Genomic DNA, 7,221 nt, shown 5'->3' on the forward strand with positions numbered 1-7,221 from the left:
GCCTGCTTCTCCCTCTGACTCTGCCTGCCACTCTGCCTGTGCTCGCTCTTGCTCTCGCTCTCTCTCTGACAAATAAATAAAATCTTTAAAAAAAATAAAAATAAAAATAATAAAGGTCAAAAAAGGACATGTTTAGATAAGCAAAAATGGAGAAGTCACAGTCAGCAGACCCTCTCAAAAGCAAATTTCTTGTAAGAGAAGGAAAATGAGCCCAGAAGGAGTCTGATAGGCAAAAAAGTCAACGAAGAAAATTAAAATTCACATTGACTGATAAAGTAATAATAATAATAATGCCTAACGTATAAGGCTACAAAAATTAAGACAGATCTAAATTTCTGTGCAAAAATAGCAAAGAAGTCCAGAAGGGAGGTAACTTTTTTAAAAAGCTAATTAAGACTCTTAGCGCTTTTGGAGGAAAGTAAAGGTATTGATTAATTTTACATTTTGTTAAATGAAATATCCATGTTATATTTTCTGGGTCAGTACTAAAAAATAGAAGCAAAATATTACTTAGAAAATACAAGAAAGACAATGTTAAGGTATGGAATAAAAATGTAATCCAAAGGAAGTTAAGAAAAGCATAAAAGGAAGATAAACTTAGAAGGGTTGGGCGGAGGGTGGGTGGGGGAGAACAATCAGAAAGTGTGAAATAATAAGTGCATTAATTATAAGTAGACTAATATCTCCAGTCTGAGGATAAAGATAGACCAGATTTGTTTTAGAAATGCGGCTACAGAGCTGCCTGGGTGGCTCAGTTGGTTAAACGTCTGGCTATTGATTTCAGCTCAGGTCATGATTTCAGGGTCATGAGATTGAGCCTTATGTCAAGCCTTATACTCAGCAGGGAGTTTGCTTGAGATTATATCTCTCCCTCTGCCCCTCCCCCTGCTTGCACATGCTCTGTCTCAAATACGTATTTTTTTTTCTTAAGAAATAAATACAGCTACATTCTGTTTACAAGAAACAACACTTCAAAGCACAGTAAGGTTGAATAATAATAATTTAAAAAAAGGTAATATGAGGCAAATTCTACAAAGATGAAAGTAGGGTGGCCATTTTAATCTTAAATGAAAGAAACCTTAAAGCAAAAAGTATTAGTGACAATGAAGAAGATCACTACATATTGATAAAAATTTCAACACTACCAGGAAATTACAGCAATTCTAAATTTGTCTAGATTAAATAAAATAACCTCAAAGTATATAAAGCAAAATTTGGAAGAATTAAAAGAAGAAATTTACATATTAAATTTACATGCCATGATAGCGGGAAATCCCAGTGCTACCTCTTTAGCAATGGACAGATCAAGCAGGCAAGAAAAAGTAAGCTTGATTAGAAGGTCATTATATTTAAAAATCATGTTTGGGGCCATAAAGCCTCTATTTCAACAAATAATTTTTAAAATCGGCTTCATATAGGGGCGTCTGGGTGGCTCAGTCGGTTAAGCATCTGACTCTTAGTTTCCACTCAAGTCGTGATCTCAGGATGGTGAGATTGAACCCCCGTATCAGGCTCTGTGCTCCGTGCTGGAGCCCTTTTATTTCAAAGCTATTTCTCCCACCAAGACCCACTCTTTCCCTACTGATTTCCTCCTGCTCCTTTCTCTCTCTCTTAAAAAAAAAGAAAATCTCCTTCATATAGATGGCAATGTCTGATCACAGGACTATTAAAGTAGCCACCAATACTAAAAAGGTAATCCGTCACTGCATCCTTCAAAGTACCTGAATTGGGGAAATAATAATAAATAATCAGCAGGTCGAAAGAAGTCTCAATTTTTTTAGAAACTAGAATTGCAAAGTAAGGTAAATGCTGCATACCGTTGCAGTTAAAGCTATACTTAGGAAAGGGTGGGGGAGCTTTAAATGCTTACATTTTCAAAAAGAAGGAAATATATGAGCTTGCATCCAGTTTAAGAAGGTAGACTAGTGCCAGGAAAAAAAAAAGGCTAAATAATGCAGAAGAAGGGAAATACTACTACTTTTCTGTTACTGTGCAGTTTTCACTTAACAACATTGTTCCCAGTTTTCGTTTCTTTCTTTCATTGGTCTGATAATAGGGCTATGCATTCCATTTTCATCTTGTTAATTTAGAATTCTTACCATCACGTGCCATTCAACTAATAACCTGGCTTTTCCCGGACTGAGTGCGTCTGTTGCCCTTTTATTTCAAAGCTATTTCTCCCACCAAGACCCACTCTTTCCCTACTGATTTCCTCTTGCTGATTTCCTCACGTTTTGCTCACAGCCTAATGGAATGAAATCTTTAGAATTCTTTCATTTTCCCCTTTTCTCTTTCTTCCAGACATCTCTCGCCCCCTAATTAAAGCCTGGAATGTTTTCACTTCCTCTTGTACTCTTAATTCTGAGGCTTTGCCAAAATAGTTGTATGTAGAATTTTACTTAACAATTGTTTCTGTGTTTGTCTGTCTTCAGGGTCCACATACAAGGTTTACATCACACATTATATTCTTATCCATTAATATTTAATGATATATTACTAAAACCAATGCATTATTCATCTCTGATTGTTTTCTCCTTTCCCCTTCCTCATCTTGAAGTCTCTGTTCCGGTTCACTGGTCTCTGGAAAGGGCTTTTTCTCAGGTATTTGCCTTAGATGGGGGCATTCTGTGATTTATTTTCTGAATTAGTGCATGTCTTTGAGTATTTTCTGCTCCCTTTAACAGGTAAACAATAGCAGAAGCCTAGTATAGGATTCTGGGGGGTTCTTTCAATCTCCTCTAGCTTCCAGTGTTGCAGATAAGAAGTCCAGCAACAGTTAAAAAAGTAAAAGACTAGGAACTTGTTTTACCCAGATATGCCCAAGCATGTGTTTGCTTCATCAATCTAACTGAAAACTGAACATTTTTTACTCAGCAAACTTGTCTTTCTTTGGCTTAGGAAAATTTTCTCCTGAATTAAAATTAAAATTATTTCTTCTATCTCATACTTTCTTTCTTCTTTTAAAATGTCTGTTATTCAAGGGGTGCCTGGGTGGCTCAGTGGGTTAAAGCCTTTGCCTTCGGCTCGGGTTCTGATCTCAGGGTCCTGGGATCGAGCCCCACATTGGGCTCTCTGCTTAACGGGGAGCCTACTTCCTCCTCTCTCTCCTTGCCTCTCTGCCTACTTGTGATCTCTGTCAAATAAATAAATACAATCTTAAAAAAACAAAAACTTGTCTATCATTCAAACAGATGGTATCCTGCATCCATTTCCCAAATTTTCACCTTGTAACCTTGTGATTTCCAGCTCGTGGCGTGTTTTACGCTGTGGTTTCTGGATGGTCTGTGATCTCAAAGGCCACTAACACAAACTAACACAAATCTCATCACCAGTCACCATCAACCCATTCATGCACTGAAATGGTGAGGTGTTCATTTGTTATTCCATAGTTTTGTCCCTAAGGAATTCTTTTCATTTCTTTAAATTTATTTTATTTTATTTTTTTAAGGAACCCATTTATTGGATCCTGCAAGGCTCTTGCATTGGGTGTGAAATGTGATGATTGACTCTGTTTGTCCTCTTTGGCTTCTGGTCATCTTTAGGTCCTTGATTCTTTTTTGTTTGTTTGTTTTTTGGGGTTTTTGTTTTGTTTTGTTTTGTTTTTTTTAGCTCCATTGGCCAATTGGAGTTCAAGCCTGTTTATTTTAGAGCTGCTCTAAAAGGGTCTCATTCCCACGAGCCTAGTACAGAAGCAGACAGCCCTCTCTGAGGCACCTAGGAAGCAGCCCTGCTCTCTGGTCACCCTGGGCTCTCCCAGCACCCATGGCAGGGAAGACTTGCCTGAACTTTTATATCCCTGGGGAATTTTTACAAGCTCAAGTAGGATATGGTGGACACCCTACCCCTGGGGCCTACATCTTGACTGATGAGCCCAGTCTCTTTCTCCGAGCTCACCCAGCTCCGCACTACTTCCTAAGCAAGGGAAGCTTCAGGGAACGGGAGTCTCCACTGAGAGTCCAAGACCTCATTTACACCCACGGTAGATCCTGGCTCTTGAGAGGCCCATCTTTTGGATTTGGAACTAGAGGGAAGGGGAATCTCATTTAGAGTACTGTATTCTGAAAATCCTCTGCCCAGGGCTTTCTTCTATAAAATGAGAAAATTTAGGGGCTCTTTCACCTCCAAAAATCTATAAATCAGAGCTTAAGTAAAAAGCATTCATGAATATGATAATTTACGGGAACAGAGTTTACACAAAAGAAACTCTTTGGGGCAAAAAATAATTTTTAAAAATTTAATTATTTTAAAGAAAGAAGAGAGCATGAGTAGGCAGAGGGGCAGAGGGGAAGAGAGAGAGGATCCTCAAGCAGACTCCCTGCTGGACATGAAGCCCTCTGGCTCCATCCCAGGACCCTGAGATCACTACCTGAGCCAAAATCAAGTTGGTAGGATGATGTTCCGACTGGGCCACCCAGACGCTGCTTTTTGAGTAGTTTTTGATTGTAATGATTTTATGAAAACCCAGCTAATCTGGTGACAGGAGAACTAGCTTGGAACTCTATGGCAAGATCCTTTGAATTTTCAAATCTGCTAATTCTGATCATTTATAGAACATAAAATGTTTTCTTTCCATAACCTAGAATAGTGCTTCTCAAACTTTTCCTGCCCCTACAAATGGCCTGGTATTGTTACAATGTGGGTTCTGATTGAGTAAGTCAAGGTGGGGGAAGATATGGCCAGACAGAGAGTCTGTATTTCTTACTAGTGGGTTTGCCCATGCTGCTTGCCTCTGGCTCACATTTCAGCAATAAGGCCTGGAATATTTGTAGGGGTGAGTAGACCTCTGGTGGCCATAGGAGAAACGTGCCATCATTTTGCCAGGCAGCTGTAAATTCTTTTCTGGGAATGTTAAAAAAAAAAAATCCCCCCTAAAAGCCAGCAATTGATGTATCTCTGACCTGAAATGGGCAAAGCCAACAGTTTATTAACTTGGACACCGTTAATCAGGAAATTTGGTGTCATCCCGAACAGACTACATTGCCAATGATAAGCAAAGAAGATGTGTGTTCATTAAGTGCGAAAGCAAATGTATTTTATTTTACATAGAAACCAAGCTAGCGGTATTCTTTACAAACAAAGCATGAATGAACTCCAAGTGATTAGTCTTTATTTTATTAAAATTTTTAAAAATTCTTTAAGGCTTTTCATTTAAATCTCTTAACCCCGTCAAGGGTGGCCATAAATTACACTTCTTAGGAAACAGTCACTGTTTCAGGTCCATTTCTGAAGCAGAATACTGAAGCAGAATAGCCTACTCTTTAGTTAAGAAAAATGAGCGTAGTTTCCTAATAGTTTTAAATTTTTCCGTCTTTTGGCTCCTTTCAAGTCTGTGCTTCTCAAACAGAAAATAAAAAGTGGCATGCCACGTGACTACTGTCAGTGTTTCAAATTAAACAAAGAATCTATGTACATTTGAAAGGTATTCAATTCTGGAAACTATTTTTTCCTATTGTGTTTCTTTCCCCCAGCTACAAATATGTTTCTTATTTTGAATGTCAATAGATCTATTTCCTGGCTTTGCTGTGGTGAACAGATAAATGTTCCAGAAATCATTCTTTTTTTTTTTTTTGAGATAACACAATTAGTATCACGTTAGGAAGGAAGATAAACATTCTACTTCAAGAGCGTGCTTATTTTCAAACTTGAAGCCTGTCTGGTTGAAACAAACTTGCATATTAGAATCGGTATGAACTTGAGAGTGGCGGAAATCTCTGTCCTCCTAAGCAGCTTCTGGAAAATCATTGGCTCATGGAAATATTCTTGACTTTAGTCATACATGCCCCAGTGTCTTTGCTTTTGGACACTAAATAAGACCCCAAAGCAGGTCTGTTTCCTTTGCTGGCTTCCAAAGTATCGTCCTATCCATTTATGTGATGAGAGTTACAGATCTTATATACTGGGAGAAGTTATATAAGTTCATTTAAACTATGAGTCAGTTTCCTAACAACATCTGGCCTAACAACATACTGACCCAGACTTGGCAGTTATCGAGGTTTGGTGGAAAGTGCAGGTAAATGGTTAATTACAGATATTTTTTCTATTTTTAGAGTCTCCAAGATCCCACAAAATTTTATATGCATCCCTGACTCAGGATCGACATGTGGTTCATGTGTACAATCAGACCTCTTCTGGTAATGGCCTTGATAACCATTCGTTACTAAATCAAAGGAAAAACTCTCTTCCTCTGCTCTACACTCACACCACTTCTGACACCAGGTGTGAGGGGGTTGACCTCACCTTGACCAATCCTCTGACACCAACTGGGTGTCCTACAATTCAGTTCAGCTCTGAGACTATCTGTCTGGGGTTAGGAGAAGATCCCATGGGTAAGAGCTCAGTTTCACAGGACAGCCTCACTTCAGACTTCGATTGTCGGTGCTGGTACCGAGGTCATTCACTTTTCCTTCTGATTTGGCTACAACAAGTTGGGGGTTCCAGTGACCCCCACCTCAGGTTTAGTAATTTACTCTTATGTCCCGCAGAGCTCAGGGAAACACTTACGTACATGTGCCAGTTTGTTATATAATAAATAATATGGTAAAAGACACAAATGAAGAGATACAGGGGATGGTCTAAAAGGGCCCCAGACACAGGAGTTTCTGTCCCCATGGGGTTATGACCTGTGACCCTCCCAGCACATGAATATATTTACCAACTCAGGTGCTCCTGGAACACTTCAGGGATTTTTATGGAGACTTCATCATGTATATATGATTAATTATTAACTTGTTTTCTGGCCCGTCTTCGTCTTCCCTCCCTTGAGAATGGGGAGTGGAGATGAAAGTTCCAGGCTTCTAATCATGGTGTGATCTTTCTGGTGACCAGCCCCCAACCTGAAACTGTCCAGGACCACTCAGGCTCTCCTCATTCAAACCAGAGTCACTCCCATCACCCAGGAAATTCCAAGTGCCAGGAATTGGGGCCAAAGGACACTTTCCATGGTTTCATGGTTGGTCAACCAAAGTCAGGAAGCAGATAGTCCTCCTTCTGATGTATCCTTGGAAGGTTAAGATAGCTTAAGGCCACATCATGGTGCCTACGTCACTTCCCTCACTTCTGTTCATCACACAGGCATTGTATCATCTCACATGATCCCAAGAAGAAGGGTGAGTACAGTATAGTAAGATATTGAGAGAGACCACATTCACCTAAATTTTATTATAGTATATTGTAATAATTGTATATTCTAAATATCGTATAGTTGTTCTTTCCTTTAATTGC

This window comes from Mustela nigripes, chromosome 18, assembly GCF_022355385.1.
Source record: "Mustela nigripes isolate SB6536 chromosome 18, MUSNIG.SB6536, whole genome shotgun sequence".
Taxonomy (NCBI): domain Eukaryota; kingdom Metazoa; phylum Chordata; class Mammalia; order Carnivora; family Mustelidae; genus Mustela; species Mustela nigripes.